Source organism: Spermophilus citellus (assembly GCF_964194105.1).
Source record: "Spermophilus citellus genome assembly, chromosome: 14".
Lineage (NCBI taxonomy): Eukaryota > Metazoa > Chordata > Mammalia > Rodentia > Sciuridae > Spermophilus > Spermophilus citellus.
In genome coordinates, this window is record NC_138194.1 from 26,572,778 (window position 1) to 26,590,630 (window position 17,853).

General features: G+C 38.6%; 1 pseudogene across 1 annotated transcript; it reads right to left on the reverse strand.

Annotated features, from left to right (window-relative positions):
* Window positions 1-14,944: 14,944 nt before the first annotated feature.
* Window positions 14,945-15,189, reverse strand: LOC308633238 (short coiled-coil protein-like; annotated as a pseudogene). The gene has a single exon. The product of its transcript is annotated as a short coiled-coil protein-like (transcript).
* Window positions 15,190-17,853: the final 2,664 nt, after the last annotated feature.

Sequence of the window (17,853 nt, forward strand, 5' to 3'; positions counted from 1 at the left end):
AAAAGAGGTGTATGGGAGGTTGCCACTTCTGAGGCACAAGTGGCAACCGAGATAGGAAAAGATTGCATTTGCAATTTACAAATGCTCCTCTGCTGAAAAGAAAAAAGAAGTTTAAGCTATAAATATTCTTCCTGGATAATTAAACAGAATAAAAGGTAATAATAGTTCGCATAAAATGCAATCACATTTTAATGGATTCTGAAAATTAAGCGGGCTTTCTGACAATAAATCTTAACACATTTCCATTACCCATATTAGAGAATCATAATTTCTGGTGACTCAGAAATGGCCCAGACCTTTGAATTACACTGAAGTTATTATCATGGAGCCTGAAAATTGTATTCTTGGTAATAAAGAATTAAACATAGTCACTCTAAAATGGCAGATGTTGTTGGATCTGGGGTTTAATTTTATCCAACTTACTAAGCTTGTAAGTTATCTTGTTAGTGTATCATGACTCTTGCAGAAGACGTAAGATTCTTGAGTTGGAGCAAAGGATTTAATAATACAGAGCAGTGTCATGATTGTCACTAGTTTTCTTGTTCTCTAAGACCTAAGGGAAGGAACAATGCAGATGGATACCTGCAAGTGGGGTGAGTTGAGTTACGGAAGAGGGGCACCCCTCTAAAGAGTCTGCTCTGTGACCCATAGGGAGGCAGAGATTCAAGATTGTCCACTGCAAACACAACCCAGAAAAATGACTTGGGTAAAGAGTGTCAGAGACTTGCATTCTTTTTTTTTTTTTTTTGAGACTTGCATTCTTGATAGACTTGGAAAGAGCCTATAGGGATGCTGAGAGCCATGGTGAATTGTCTCTGCCAAGATGTCAGATGAAAATTTATATTCAAAATAACATAAATATCATTCTTAGCTTTCTGATTTAGAGCATAGACAATTAGGATTAGTCGATGATTGACTTTTATCCAAAAATAAACTTTGTGGTCATAAAAATTAAAAATTAATAATTAGTAACTAATTACGGGCTGGGGATGTGGCTCAAGTGGTAGCGTGCTTGCCTACCATGCGTGAGGCACTGGGTTCGATTCTTAGCACCACATAAAAATAAAATAAGATAAAGATATTGTGTCAACCTAAAACTAAAAAATAAGTATTAAAAACTAATTAGTAACTAATTAATTAACAATTAATAATGCATTAAATATATAGTGTGAGGAAAGATATAAAGGTTATAACTTGGCATTTTACCTCGAGAAGTATAAGTGAAATTCTCATACTTTAGCACAAGATTTGAAACCTTTGGGGAAAAAGAATCATACTTTCAATCACGGTGATAAAATACCTGAACTAACCAATCAGTAAGAAGGAAAGGTTTATTTTGGTTCTCAGTTTCAGAAGTTTCAGTTCATGGTCACTTGGCCCTGTTGACTTGGACTTGTAGCAGAACAGTACATCAGGTGAAGGAGGCTTGGTCACTTCATGGTATCTGGGAAGCAAAGCAACATGAACGTCCAGGGTTTCAATACCTCCTTCAAGAGCATGGCCTCATTGACATAGCTTCCTTCCAGTGGGCCCCACCTCCTAAAGATTTCCCTGTCTCCCCAAAGCTCCATGAGCTGGGGACCAAGTCTTCAACACATGAGCCTTTGGGAGACATTCAGGATCCAAAGTGTAACGCTTGCTGTGTATGATTATTCTTTAAAGCCTGTGACTATTATACCATAGCAGAATCTGATTATTTTCCTGATGGCATTTATTTATTGAGCACTTTACTATAGGGGCACCTCATGTTAGTGATGCACATTCAAAAAAGGCAGAATAGTGCTTTTCCTCAAAAGAGAGAAAACTGAGTTTGTTATCGCCATTTGCCACAGGTCTTACCATCTACTCTGGTACATTTGAGCATAAAGGAATATATTAAAGCATATTCATGGTTCATGAAATCTCTGATGGCCCTCAAACCAGGCAGAGATACTGCACCTCCAGAAAATATGCAATGTGGAGAAATCACACCGCGGAGCAGTCTGGTAGAAATTATACTACAGCCATAGTTTCATGGCTTGTCACTATAGTGCTCAGAACCAGACTCCAGACCCCAAGAAAACCGTTAGCCTGGGCCACCTTGGCTGCCAGAAGAATCTTCCCATTGCAACTACCTCTTCCTTCATTTGCTCATTGCTGCTTCTAGGTCGCACATTGTGCAGCAGGATTATAGAAGCTGGATCTCATACAGAACCTGGCAACAAAGGACTCAGGGGCACTGACATTTAGCTTTATGATCTGTGTAATTCGAGAATGTAGGCTAACAGGGTGGTTGGAATAGGTGAAGCAGTCTTTAGTCTCTGCCATCAGCAGTACAGATAGGGTATACACAAATAGTAAATAGTAGGTGGTTAGTAAACAGTTGCTAAAAGGATTGCAGTAATGTGTACTTGCTTACACTTAAGATGAGTGTAGATGTCAGCACTAACCTGTGGAAATATGATGTGAACCATGAATGTGAGCTGCATATGTGATTTTTACATTTTATAGTAATCACATGAAAAAAGTAAAAGGAGCTGGGTGTGGCGGTGCATACCTGTACTCTGGAGGACTGCAAGTTTGAGGCTAGCCTGAGCAATTTAGTGGGAACCTCAGCAACTTAACAAAACTGGGGATTTGGCTCAGTGCAGAACGCTAGGTTTCAATGCCAATACAAAAGTGAAAAAGAAACAGGTTATATTATTATATTATGTCTTAGTTACATTATTATAATATGTCTTAGTCAGCTTTTTCACTGTTGTGACCAAAAGACCTGACAAGAACAATTTGAGGAGGAAAATTTTATTTTGAGGGGGCCTCACGGTTTCAGAGATCTGTTCCTTGATGGCTGACTCCAATTCCTCCAGGTCTCAGATGAGGCAGAACATCACGGTGGAAGGTTGTGGCAGAGGAAAGCAGAGCTGGGAAGATGGAACCAGAAAGGAGAGAGAGAAAGAGAGAGAGAGAGAGAGAGAGAGAGAGAGAGAGAGAGAGAGAGAGAGAGAGAGAGAGAGAGAGAGAGAGAGACTGAGACTCTTTACCAAGGACAAAATATATGCCCCAAAGATCTGCTCCTCCTCTTGGGCTGGGGATGTGGCTCAAGCGGTAGCGCGCTTGCCTGGCATGCCTGCGGCCCAGGTTCGATCTTCAGCACCACATACCAACAAAGATGTTGTGTCCGCCCAGAACTAAAAAATAAAAATTCTCTCTCTCTCTCTCCCTCTCTCTTTTAAAAAAAAAAAAAAAAAAAAAAAAAAGGTCTGCTCCTCCAGCCATGCCCTACTTGCCTATATTTACCACCCAGTTAATCTCTATCAGGGGAGTAATGTACTAATTAGGTTAAATTGTCATAACCCAATCATTTCACCTCTATGCTTTCTTACATTGTCTTGCACATGAACTTTTGGGGAACACCTCACATTCAAATCAAAACATATTTAACCCAATATATCCAGAAGTCAATAGAACATTTAAGTCAGTAAACATGAAGTCAATAAAAAAATGATATTTTACATTTCCTTTTCTTATTCTAATTTTTCATCCTGGTGTGTATTTTCCACTTACAGCATCTCTCCATTCACATTAGCACATTTGAAGCACTCCACAGCCTCACGGGGCTGGTGGCCACTATGGGGAGAGCTGTACATGAAGAATGCTAAAGGAATTCAGAGAGGAACAAGTGAGCTCTGGCGTAGGCGAGCAGAGCTTCTAGGAAGAATGGGACTTGAGGGGCTGAGGATGTGGCTCAGCGATAGAGTACTTACCTAGCATGCATGATGCACTGGGTTCAATCTCTGGCACCACATAAAAATGAGCAGATAAAATAAAAGCATGTGTCCACCTACAACTAAAAATTATTATTATTATTATTTTTAAAAAGGAATGGGACTTGAACTATGTTTAAAATAGTAATAGACCTTAGAAAAGTTTGAACGTGGAAAACAATATGGCAAATACATTTGGGTGTCTCCGTACCTGTTGCCCTTGCTGCATTTGTCATGGTTTAAATCCAAATCAGAAACCTAACTATGTCAATACACTGAATTCTTTTCATGGAAGAAAACACTTAGTTGTTCACAAGCCTCAGGATGTGGATATATGAAATCCAAGGGCCAATTCTTAAATTAAGATTTTAAATTATGAGATAATTATGGATTGAAAATTTATGGAGTGATCCATGTACCCTTTGGTAACATTTTCACCCAATGGTAACATCTTGCAAAACTGCAGGACCAAAATCACAAGCAGGATATTAACACCCAGGCAGTCAAGGTACAGAATAAATTGTTCCATCCTCACAGGATCCCCCTGCCACCCTTTTAGAGACACACCCACCACCCTCCTGCTTCTTCTTCCTACTTTGTAAAATGCCTAGCAACCCTAATTTCTATAGTTTTGTCATTGCACATATGTTATAGAAATGAAATCATATAGCATGCAAGCTTTTATGATTGACTTTTTACAATCAGTATAATTCTCTGGAGATTCAACCAAGTTCTTGCATCTACCAATAGTATGTTCCTTGTTTTGCTGACTGTTATTTCCATTGTGTAGATGTACCATTCTTTCACTCATTGAAGGATGTCTCGGCTGTTTCTAGGTTTTGGCAATTACAAATAAAACTCCTCCAAACATTTATGTACAGACATTTGCATAAACATAAGTTTCCATTTCTCTGGAATAAATACCTAGGAATACAAATCTGGTTGTGACATGTTTATCATTTAAAGAAACTGCCAAACTGTTTTCCAAAATGGCTGTACTAATTTACATTTCCACCAGCAATGTAGGAACAGCCTGGATTCTCCACATCCCTGTCAACATTTGGTGTTGTCATTATTATTTATTTTAGCCATTCTCTATGGTGTGCAGTGATATCTCATTGCGATTTTAATTTGCATTTCCCTAATGGCTAAAGATGTTGAACACAATTTCATGTGATTATCTGCCATCTGCATATTCTCTTCAGTGAAACGTCTCTTGATGTCTTTCAACCACTTTCTAATTAGATTGTTTGTTTATTTTACTGTTGAGTTTTGAGAGTTCTTCACATATTCCAGATACTCGTTCTTTCTTTCTTTTCTTTTTTCTTTTTGGTGTCAGGGATCGAATCCAGGGGTGCTTAACCACTGAGCCATATCCCAAGCACTTTTTATGTTTTATTTTGAGACAGGGTCTTGCTAAGTTGCTCAAAGTCTCGCTAAGTTGGTGAGGCTGACTTTGAACTTATGATCCTCTTGCCTCAGCCTCTGGAATCGCTGGGATTACAGGTGTGTACCACTTCTCCCACTTGTCCTTTTCTTTTTTGATACATAATAAATAAATACTTCTCCCCATCTGTAGAAAGCTTGACTTTCATATCTTTCATAGAGCACACTTTGTAATTTTGATGAAGTCCAATTTATTAAGTTTTCTTTTTATGGATCAACCATGCTTTGGGTGTCCAAGAAATCTTCTTTCTAATACTAGATCCTAAGACTTTTTCCGATGATGTTTTTTCCCTGTAAGTTTATAGTCTTATGTTTTATATTTAAATCCGTGACCAGTTTTGAATTCATTTTTGTACAAGGTGTGAGATTTGGGTAAAAATTCATCATCTTTTGCTTGTTTCCATGTGTTGCATTGAAAAATCTGTCTTTATGTGCTGCCATTTACTCCTCTGAATTGATTTTGAACCTTTTCAAAATGTTAAGCACTTCTGTATTGGTCTACTTCTGAGTTCACTGTTCTGTATATATGTATATATCACTCTGCTGATACCTCTCAGTTTTGGTTGCAATAGCTGAATAATATGTCTTGAAATTGATTGATTCCTCCTACTTTATCATTTTTCTAAAATGAAAAATTATCTTTCTTGTATTTTGATGCATATTTAATTATTCAATGAATCATCATTTTTTTCATGATGCTGGGGATCGAACTCAGGGCTTGGTGCATGCTAGGAAGGTGCAGCATCACTGAGCTATGCCCCCAGCTGTCACTAAACCTTTATGTTGGTTTGGGAAGAATTGAATTCTTTATTATGCTTAGCTTTACAATCTATGGGGCTGGTGGTCTCTCCATCTATTTACATCTTCTTTTATTATTATAATAATAATTATTTTATTGTACTAGAGACTGAACCAATGAATGTCGACCTCTGAGCTACTTGATAAAATTTTATTTAGAGACATGGTGTCACTAAGTTGACTAGGCAGACCATGGACTCCTGATCCTCCTGCCTCACTTCCTGAGTCACTGGGCTTACAAGTGTATGCCACGGTACTTGGAAGTATTGTCTACTTTTAAAGGCACCAGTCCTGTAAATGCTTTGTTAGCTTCACATCCAAGTATTTCCTGTTTTTGAACAATTGTAAATGGCATCCTATTTTAAATTGTGATGTCTTTGTGTTTATTATGGAGTGTATATAAGTACAACTGCTTTGGGGGTGTGTTTATCTTGTGTCCTGTGACTTTGTAAAATTCTCTTAGTTTTGGAGGTTTTTTTTTTGGTAGATTCTTGGAATTTTTTACATAGACAGTTGCACCATCTACAAATAGAGGCAGTGACTCACAAGGTTACTTCTTCCATCTGATCTATATTCCTTTTCTTGCTTTGTTACACTTGACACAACTCCTAACACTGTTGAGTGGCACGGTGAGAGCAGACATTCTCGCCTTGACCTTGTTCTCAGGCAAAAAGCTTTTAGTCTTTAGGACGGTTCTAGATGTAGGCTTTTTGTAGGTGCTGTTGGGCAAGTTGAAGTTTCTTTCTATTCTCGTTTTATTAGGATTTTTGTTCTGAAGGATGCTGAATTCTGTCAAATACTGTTTCTGCACCCACTAATTGATCATAGCTGTTTTTTTCTTTAGCCTCTTAATATGAAGTGGACTCTATGCATCAGCTTCCACGTACTGAGCAAGCCTTGTAGCCTTGTGACAAATATATACATCATAGCCAGTGAGTTATGATGTCTATAAAGTTGTGGTGAAAATCGTAACCAAATTTGCCATTTTTAATGTTTTTGTAGTTGTAGGTAGACACAATACCTTTTTATTTTATTACTGTGGTGGTGAGGATCAAACCCAGGGCCTCACACATGCGAGACAAATGCTCTACTGCTGAGCCCCAGCCCCAGCCCCCAAATTTGCCATCTTAATAATGTCTATTATATATTTATTTATTTGGTACTGGGGATTGAACCCAGGGATGATTTACCACTGAGCTACATCCTCTGTCCTCATGTACATCATGAGGTTTCTCCCTAAAATAATAAAATCCTCTAGAGATTTTATTATTTTATGTCTTACGTGTATGCTTTAATCTATTTTGAGGTAATTTTTGTTGCAGTGTGTGACAGGATTTTCTTCCGGCTTTATTGAGATATAATTGACAAGATTTGTGTATGTTTAAGGTATACAATTTGGTATTTTGATATCTGTATATTGGGAAATGATTGCCACCATCAAGTTAATTATCATATCCATTAACTCACATGGTTACTATTTCCTTTTTTTGTTGGTGAAAACACCAAAGATCTTCCCTCTTTGCTTCTTTTCTGGCTGGGATTGGGCAAGATACCCAAGAGACGAAAAGGAAGTTCCTGCAGTGCCAGACACTCTTAAGGAAAAGCAAAGAAATTTCTTTTTTTTTAAATTTTTATTGTTGGTTGTTCAAAACATTACATAGTTCTTGACATATCATATTTCACACTTTGATTCAAGTGGGTTATGAACTCCCATTTTTACCCCATATACAGATTGCAGAGTCACATCAGTTACACATCCACTGATTTACATATTGACATACTCATGTCTGTTGTATTCTGCTGCCTTTCCTATCCTCTACTATCCCCCCTCCACTCCCCTCCCATCTTCTCTCTCTACCCCATCTACTGTAATTCATTTCTCCCCCTTGTTTTTTTCCCTTTCCCCTCACTTCCTCTTGTATGTAATTTTGTATAACCCTGAGGGTCTCCTTCCATTTCCATGCAATTTCCCTTCTCTCTCCCTTTCCCTCCCACCTCATGTCTCTGTTTAATGTTAATCTTCTTCTCATGCTCTTCCTCCCTACTCTGTTCTTAGTTACTCTCCTTATATCAAAGAAGACATTTGGCATTTGTTTTTTAGGGATTGGCTAGCTTCACTTAGCATAACCTGCTCTAGTGCCATCCATTTCCCTGCAAATGCCATGATTTTGTCATTTTTTAGTGCTGAGTAATACTCCATTGTGTATAAGTGCCACATTTTTAATCCATTCATCTATTGAAGGGCATCTGGGTTGGTTCCACAGTCTAGCTATTGTGAATTGTGCTGCTATGAACATCGATGTAGCAGTGTCCCTGTAGCATGCTCTTATTAGCTCTTTAGGGAATAGACCGAGAAGGGGAATAGCTGGGTCAAATGGTGGTTCCATTCCCAGCTTTCCAAGAAATCTCCATACTGCTTTCCAAATTGGCCGCAAAGAAATTTCTCAGAGACGAAGATACAGCACCCAAGAAAGAAATTTCCCTCAAAGACGCTCTACAAGGCCAGGATGAAGCTTAGAAAAATGTCTACTAAAGTTCTTTGTTCATTTTGTAACTGGACTATTTGATTTTTTGTTGTTGAATTGCAGAAGTTCTTAAGACATTGTAGATATTAACCATCTACTCGATACCTAATTTGCAAATATTTTCTATTTTGCCTTTTCATTCTGTAGTTTGTGAACTTTGATGAGCAAAACTTTGTAGTCTTGATTTTGTCTCACTTGCCTATTCTTGTTTCATTGCCTGTACTAGACACCTGCTATGGTATCTAGGAAATCATCACCAAGCATATCATGAGGGTTCTCCCTGTTTTCCTCTAGATGTTTTATTATTTTATGTCTTATGTGTCCATCTTTAATCTATTTTGAGGTGATTTTTGTATGCGGGGCCCCTTTATTCTTTTGCATGTGAATATAATTCTTTATATTTTTGAATTTTCTTTGCTAATAATTTGTTAAGGATTTTTTATGTCTATATTTTAAAGGAGTATTGGTCTCTATTTTTCTATAATCTCTATCTTCTTTTTATGTGAGTACTGCTAATTGCAAAACTTTAATTGAGGGGTGTTGATTTCTATTTTTTACTTAGTTCCCAAAGCCATATATTGATTAAGGTTAATTCTCCTTTTACATTTTAGTAGAATTCTCCAGTGAAACCATTTGGGTTACTGAGCCCGACCTCTGAGTTTTTAACTTCAATTACTATGTTTTTCATTGCTAAAATTTCTGTTTGGTTCTTCTTTATTTCTTTGATGAGACTTTCTATGTTTTCATTCATGTATTTCAAGCTCCTTGAAGCATTTGAAACATGGCTGCTTTAAAATTTTTGTCTGGGGGATATGGTTCAGTGCCGCAGTCTGGCTGGGCACAAATCACGAGCCACTTGAAGATTCAAGCAGGAACAAATTTTATTTTTAGAACTCATGCTGCACGCTGCCCACACGAACTCTCCAGGAACTCCCCGAGAGCCCAACCGGAACTCAACCAACCCACGCGAACTCTCTGGAATCCAAATCGGCTGCTGTTCTCCCTGCGGAAACACACAAACAGACCCCCGACTCCAGACAATCACTGGGTCAGGACCTTTCCATTGTCCTGTTAGAATATCCTTCCAAAGTACCTTGGGCTTATGCACATTTTTTGGACACATATGTCTTTCCACAGCACTAAGCCCTGATGAATCCAAGTTTAAAAAGTTTAGAGTAAAAAGGGTTATTTTAAGTTTATCTTTGGGAGATATATACCCCTTCCCAGTTCAGTGGTAGTGTTTGCCTAGCATGCCCAAGGCCCTGGGTTCAATCTCCACAACCACAATGAATGAAGGAATAAATGAACAAACACATACATCAATAAATACAATACTTGTCAGTCAATTCTAACATCTGTTCTGTCAGGGTTGACATTTACTGATGGCTCCTCTGCATTCAGGTGTGATTTGTTTTGTTTCTTGGTAGGATTGACGTGTTAATTGCAACCTAGGCATTTTGTTTCGTATGCTATGAGGTTCTGGATTTTATTGAAACCCGTACTTAAGCTGCTTCCTCCGGCACTGTATTTCTCCCCAAGGGGCATATCACCCCTAAAGCAAAGGGGGATGTTAAACACTGTGCCCCTGAATGCGCCCTCTCTGTTCCCCTAAACCAAATCAAGTTTAAAAAGCAAAGAGAACAAATGTAGGCTAGAATTTCCAGATACGTATTATCTTACAGGACAGTGGCTTTCTCTTGTGCACAAGGCACTTAGGGAAAGGTAGTGTTATCTGTAGGAAGCACCTCCCTGCATGCACACCAGGACAGTTGCTCCTGGGGTTGCTGGTGAGACAAACAAACTTCATAAGCTAATGTGATGAGGTCACTGCTTCTATGGCCTAATATACAAACCCCTCTCTAAGTGGGGACTAGTGCAGAACTGAGGTGCTAGGGGAAGGATAAGTGTCACTCATCCAGCCAGTTGCCACTGGACCAAACACCACTGGACAAAGCACCGCGAGGGATGGGGGTGCTGTCAGTCTGTCACCATGGAACTCTTCTTGAAGCAGTCTCTGATCCCTTCTAAGCTTTCCCCAGTAAACCACCTGTCTTTCATGCCACATCTGGGCACTTTCTCTGGCCTTTCAGCAACCTAACCCACTTCCCTGGCACAACTGGGCTGTGAATGAAATAAAGGGGACACCACCTTGTAGCGCCACATGGGAACGGACACACAGACTCCCCTCCCAGCCTGGTGTTGATAGCTGAGGTGGGGTTCATTGTACCTGGTAGGTACACATGGGAGCTCTGGCTCCCCCCAAAGCTTTCACGTATGTCCTCCTGGGTGTGGGGGGCAGGAATGCCTTTTTGCTTCTTCCCTCGGGGCCTCCCCTGGCTCCACTGTGAGGTGGGTGGCCTCATTACCACTGAGTGGTGCTGAAAGTCTGGAGCTTCCACCAGGCCTTTTCTGATACCATCCCCAGCAAGGGGGCAGGTGCTTCATGGATGAAAGTCCCGGCTCCCTACTGGGCATTCTCTGATTCCATCCTTGCAGAAGTTGAGGCACACTGTTGCTGTCTGGTGAGGGGGACATCCAAGATACCTGCTGGTGGGTGGATGCAACCACCATTCTTCCTCTGATGCTTGACTGCAGCAGAGTGGTTATTAAAGTGTTCGGTCCCTTTGTTGGTCTCATCAGTAGCACATCCTTGTAACCCTGGTGACTTGGGAGGCTGAGGTAGGAGGATCACAAGTTCAAGGCCTGTAAGATCCTGTCTCCACATAAAATAAGTAAGGGCTGGGATAAAGCTCAGTGTTAGAGGATCCTGTGTTCAATCCTGGGGTGGGGGGAGAGGGAGGGAGGGTTGGAGAGAGAGAGAGAGGAGAGAAGAAGAAGGGAGGAGGAGGGAGGAGGGGTGGGCAGGGGAGGAGAGAAGAGAGAGAACTTTGTCTTGAAGCATTTCTTCCCTGTATCCATTGGCATTTTTGGGTTGCCCACTTCTCTGATGTTCAGTCTGAGATTGATGAGGAAAAAGAAAATGCAGGGAACTCACTATCACATTTTCCCTCAGGTTCCAATAAATCTCATGAACCTGTTTTCTTCTATCTTTCAGGGCCTTATGTTTATTTTACATGATGTCCAAAGTTTTCAGTCGAGTTTGATAGGAGGGAGAGGGAAAAGTGAGTTTATTTTATCTTCCAGAATAAAAGGCTATTTAAAAAAACATTCTGACAAAAACATAATTGTCATAGAGAAGAGCTATCTATTTTGTAACATCAGTGACAGTACGGTCTTTTCCTGTAGTGCATCTTATGCGGGAAGACAGATTACAATTAGGAGGTTTTTTGGGTGAGTTCTAAATCAGGACATAGATTAGCAGCTAAAGTTCAAAGGCACCAGACTAATGCAGCCTGACCCAACCAACTCTTCAACAGAGGCTGTGTTGCCAGCTTCACATCATCCTCTGAACACATGAAGAGGCAGTAACAACATGGAGAATGAAAGTGTGAACTGGGGCCACACTCTCTGTTACGGTTTGGATATGAGGTATCCACCTAAAACTCCTGTGTTAATGCAGGAATGTTCAGAGGTGAAATGATTGGATGATGAGAGCTGTAACCTAATTGGCCCATCCTAGTTTCAATGAACTGGGTGGTAACTGCAGGCCGGGAGGGTATGACTTAAGGAGGTGGTTCATGGGGAGTATGCTCTGGAAGGTTCATCTTCCCTGTGGCCCCTTCCCTCTCTCTGCTTCCTGCCCACCATGTCCTGAGCAGCTTCCCTCCAACACATCCTTCTACCACGATGTGCTGTCTCACCTGTGCCTACCTTACCATGGACTAAATCTCTGCAACCATGAGCCAAAATAGACTTTTTATCCTCCAAGAAAACCCAGATATTTGGGCCACAGCAACACAAAGCTGATTAACACACATTCTATGGTCTTGGGAAGGTCATTTAGCTTCTGTCTCCTCATTTATAAAACAAATACAATGACCCAAGTACCTGCTTCATGGGGTTGCTCTACAAGTAAAATAGTTAAGCTGGGAGTAGTGGCATACACCTGTAGTCTCAGTGACTCAGGAGGCTGAGGCAGGAGGATCACAAGTTCAAGGTCATCATGGGCAACTCAGGAGACTTGTCTCAAAACAAAAAATAATAAGAGCTGGGGACATATTTCAATGATAGACCACCCCAGGGTTCAATCACTAGTACCACATACATGAAAAAAAATCAATATAGTTAAAACTTATGTCATTCAAGGAAGTCTCTAATAAGTACAAAACATCTAGTAAATGTCTCATTAATGCTTACCAAGCTTCCTGAAATATCTGATCTTTTATTAAATATGTTAATAGAATCACATGGTGGTCAAGCCTCATAGCACTTTAGGATGTCTTTGCCCCTTGCTTCTGTTTCACTTATGATGATTTCATGGTTCAGTGCTCAGGACACTGACCATCTGCCCTCACTAACAAGTCCTTACATTATTGTGGTCAGGAGGCTCCTATGCACTAACAATAGTGCTTGGAGACTAGCTGAGGGTGTTTTGTGTGAGACAGCTAAACCAGAGGGCATTTCACGGGAGGGTGACTGAAAGAGGTCATGGCCGGGTATGAGCTGGCTGTGGCAGGTGGTCATGCACACTTGAAAGTCACCACTCATTATTCTTAGCAGAATGGATGGCTTTGCTGTGAATGATGAAAAAGTGTGAGATAGGAAGGACCAGATTATCACAAATCTTAAAAATATTTGGTTAAGAAATTGGAGTTTTGCTTTTGTAACAATTGGAAAAGTTGGTTAAATTGGTCTAGAGCAGAACTCAGTATTTTTGCATGTCATTATGCCCTTTGACATTCTGATAAAGTTAATAGACTCCTTCTTAGAATAATGTTTTAAATGCATAAAATAAAATACATAGAAATATAAAAGAAGTGAATTATAGTGAAATATAGTTTTAAATATTAAATATTTAAATATTAAAAGATAAACATGGTAAAGTAATATATTAACTATTTTCATTAAGTATTAAATTCAGTTAACTGTTTTTTTTCTCTGAAATAGCTTTTTATTAAACAGCAAAGCAGAACTGTAACACAATTTTAAATACCTGTAAATTAGGTCACAGAAGGGATGCAAAAATGTTTGCAGTTTAATTATATATTCATACAGCTAAAGTCACATATCAAATCTTAGTACACTAATACATAAGATTATTTCATGATTAAAAGTAGTCCAAATCTAATAATCATAAGCTATATTAGTGGGTCTTCTCTTTTTTCTATTATCTGAATATTATTTCCAATACTGATTCCCTTACCAAATAAACTAAAAACTAAATTTTAAAAAATTTTAAAAGAATGACTAAACCTCTGCAAACTAAATGGTAGAATTTACAGAAAATTCTGGGAGAATAAGTGAGCTAAAATACTAAGATTAAAATCACCATTATTGTACATGTATACTCTACCATGTGTTCATGATTCTGTTCCTAATAAACTCTCAAAGAATTTTGCAAGAGTTGATCTATTGGGTAAATGTCCTTGAGACCAAATGGTAACTGGTCTCCCTATGTAGCTTACATAAAGTTATTCAAACTTAATGCACTTTCATATCTATGTTTTGTCCGACAAAAGTCTATTCTGCCAGAGAGAACACAAATTTGGAGTGAAAGCATTTGGAGTAGTATTTACCAAGTTCTTTCCTGCCCCATTTCTATTTTTTTCTGAAGATCTATCATGAACGTACATACATGACCAGAACTCCTATCTTTTCAGGTCCCAAGTGGGTTATTTTATGCAAAAGGAAGTTTTAAACAAATCTTCCCAGTATGAGACCATTTTTATAGTTTCAATCCATCTTCAATTGCTTAAAGAGAAACCATCAATCCTATCTTATTATTAAATACCACACAGGACAAGCCCTAGCTAAGACAGTATCTTATTTTGGTTAAGTTTCAACAATTAGAGTCATGTTACTCTCATCAGTGATTAACTATTAAAATTACTTTTACAAATGTGAAACCTTTTTTTTTCCCTTAGGGGAAGGGAAATGGGAAGGAAGAGGCAAATGGAGAAGAGGCACAAGATGGTGGACAGGGTAAGCTGTGCATTCAGTACATGATTTTGGTCACTTTTTCACAACATGGTGGTTATTTTCGTATGTATTTTACTAAGCCTATATAATAAAAGACAGTGCTGAACCTATATATCAAAGCAAATTTGATAAAACATTCTTCTTCAAGTCTCATAAATATATGCAGTTCTAATTATAAAGTCTCTACAATACATTTGCACATTTTCATAGACTAACATAATACACAAACTCTCTTGTTATGCAGTTAATTTTGCCTAGATCTGCCATTATCTTCATAAATATTCAATGAAGCCACAAACAAAGGTACTGTGACTTTTGAAATCTATCCAAGTTTTAAAGGGAAAAATAACCTGGTCAGCAGCAATTCCTTAAAACAGAAGGGAAACCAATCCCTTATTTTCTTTTGCTTTTTGTGCCAGTTGTTTGAAAACCACTAGAAGCAGAAAAGGGGTTTTCTATATATTGTCCAAGAACTTGGTTTTCTGATTTTAGCTTCAGATTTTCTTCTTTAACTGCATCTACTCTTGCAGAGGGATCTTCAAGGGTGTGTTGAAGTTCCAACACTTGATTATAAGTCGTGTTTTTTCTTCAAGTTCCACCTGATTTTCAGCATCAACTGCATCCATGTCAGCACTCATAATCTTGGGTAAAAAACTTTTAGATTTTCGATGTAAAATTCTTGATGAATGATCTTCCGTTTGAGTCGCTGGGAGGGGGTGGAATCAGGCTCAGTTAACTGTTATAATTTCCTTCCTTCCATCCATTCTTCCTTTTTTCCTTCCTTTTTTTCTGCATAAGGAATTGAACTTTACCACTGAACTATATCTCCAGTTCTTCTTATTTTTTGAGACAGGATCTCACTAAATTGCCTAGGCTAGCCTTGAACTTGTGATCCTCCTGTCTCAGCCTCCTAAGTAGCTGGGATTTCAGGTATGCCTCACTATGTCCAGCTAACTATACTTTCAATATACTGAGATATATAAACAGTATCAGAGATACAACAATTAAATGTGTCATGAAAATATCAGTGATTGCTGCTGGTGGCAAAGCTCTAAGTGCTGATAATACTTCTGTGATTTCTTGCTGACATTTGTTACTGAATGAAATGCTCAATCTGTTACAGGTTGGTGAAGATGGAGTTTTCTCTCTTTCCTCCCCCGCATCTACATTTATGACTGCACATCCCATCATAGAGTTCTTGCTCTTCTGTGTACCTCAGGTTAAAGACTCTGGCCCCTAGGCAATTTGGTTTGACATTTATGGTTCATTAAGCCAGAGACACAGCGAAGATCTGCCAAGATCAATATCTGCCATATTGTCATCTCAGAGCTATCCCATTACCTTGCAAGTAGGAGAGCCAAGAAACACAAAAAGAGAAGACAATGCCATCTCTGATTTGGATGTAAGCAGGCTATGAATCATAATTAAGTAGCAAATTCCACAGGTGATCTTTTTTGATAATTTTGTTAGGCACTCACTTCTGTAGCTTTTTAAGCAGGTCAAATTTAAAGGACAAAAGGATAAAGCTACATGACTCAGAAAGCAGCACTAAAGCATGCAATCTATTTATACTAGAACTAAAATAAACTCATCAATAATATCTGTTAACTCTATGCTTGTCACTTGGAGAGGAGGGGAATAAAGGTATATTCTGAAACACAGATGGAGCAAATATATTATTGAATAATTCACAGTTAAGTTGACATCCCTAGCTGTTGCCTGGACACAGGATTCTAAATTGATGTTGACCATCCTCTGGTGACACAAAAATCTTAAGTAAAAACAGAATCCAGCAAACTCAGCCAAATTGACGTTACATTTTCTCCTAAAAGTTCAGTGATTTGTTGAAGACATTAATTCGCTGACTTCATCTCCCTCATCTAGGAAGCTAAATTCCTAGTTGAAGCAGCAAGATCTAAGTATATTTAGAAGAATAAAACAGTCTAATACAGCAACTCAGGAGGCTGAGGCAGGAAGATCACAAGCTCAAGGCTAGGCTGGGCAACTTAGTGGGATCCTATCTCAAAATAAACACAAAAAGGGATATAACTCAGTAGTAGAGGACCCCAAGGTTCAATTCCTGGTTCAAAAAAAATTGTTTAATACAGTGGTATATGCATATATGTATGTGTTATTTATATAGCTTACAGGTTTTATCATGAATGTGGGTATTGTTGAGGGGCTTTTCTGTAGGGAATATTTCATGTGTATGTTCAGAAATAAGTATAAGTTTTCACTGTGGCATATAGGTTTCTAAATATTTAGTTGGATTCCCACTGTTAGCCAGTGTTGACTGAATACTTAATACTGTTTTAGATACTTCACAGAAAACTGACTTATTTGACTCTCTCAATAACATCAATATTATCATCCTATTTTACAAAGAAGAATTTAGAAAGCAAATGGGTTCAGTAACCTGCTGTACACAGCTGGTAAGAAGTAGAACTGGGTTTAAAACCCAGATTCCAGAGTTTGTGTATCCATATAACTGTATAACTATTGTGTTTACACTCGCTCTCTCAGTCTTACTATATTGCCCAGACTGATCTTGAACGCCTTGGCTAAGTGATACCCCACCTTAGCCTCTTGAGCTGGAATTACAGATAATTGCCAATTACAGGTAATTACCCAACTCCACAGAGCTCTCTTTTCTTCTAGGAAGAATTTGAAACTAGACACAGACTAGTTTCTATGGGTTTCTATAATATATTAACTTGTGAAGCTGTAAATAGTACTTAGATACCAGTGGGTAAGGAGACTGATAAATATTTAAATATTTCTCCTAGAAAATTAAGTTCCAAAGGGAATTAAGATGGGAGCTATAAATGATAGAAACAGAAATACAAAAAGTGGTTCATGTGTAAACTACAAGTTTACACTTAGTACTGTTTTATTCTCAGCTAAAACATGTATTACCCACGGAGTCACAACCAGAAAGTCAGAGATCAAGGAAGAACATGAGTTAGCTAAAAGTCTAGGTAAATATAAAGGACTTGTTTGATCTGAGAATCCTGCTAAAATATTTGAATTCTGTCAAACGGAACATTTTATTTAGCATCAATGATCAGCATTTGAGAACTTCAACTTCTTGTTTTCTTGTTTATTGTTTTATAATCTTGTGAAGCAGAGTTAATAATACCCAGTTTGTGGGACAGTATTGTCGTCTATTTGTGCAGTTTGCTTTGATGCTGTTTAGTAGATTTCTCCCTTTATGCCTGGCGTACTCCCTCAGCCTCTCCTGTGGGCACAGGCTCTATGTGCTTAGTGCTGGTGGACTTGCATGTCTACCTGAAACACAGAAA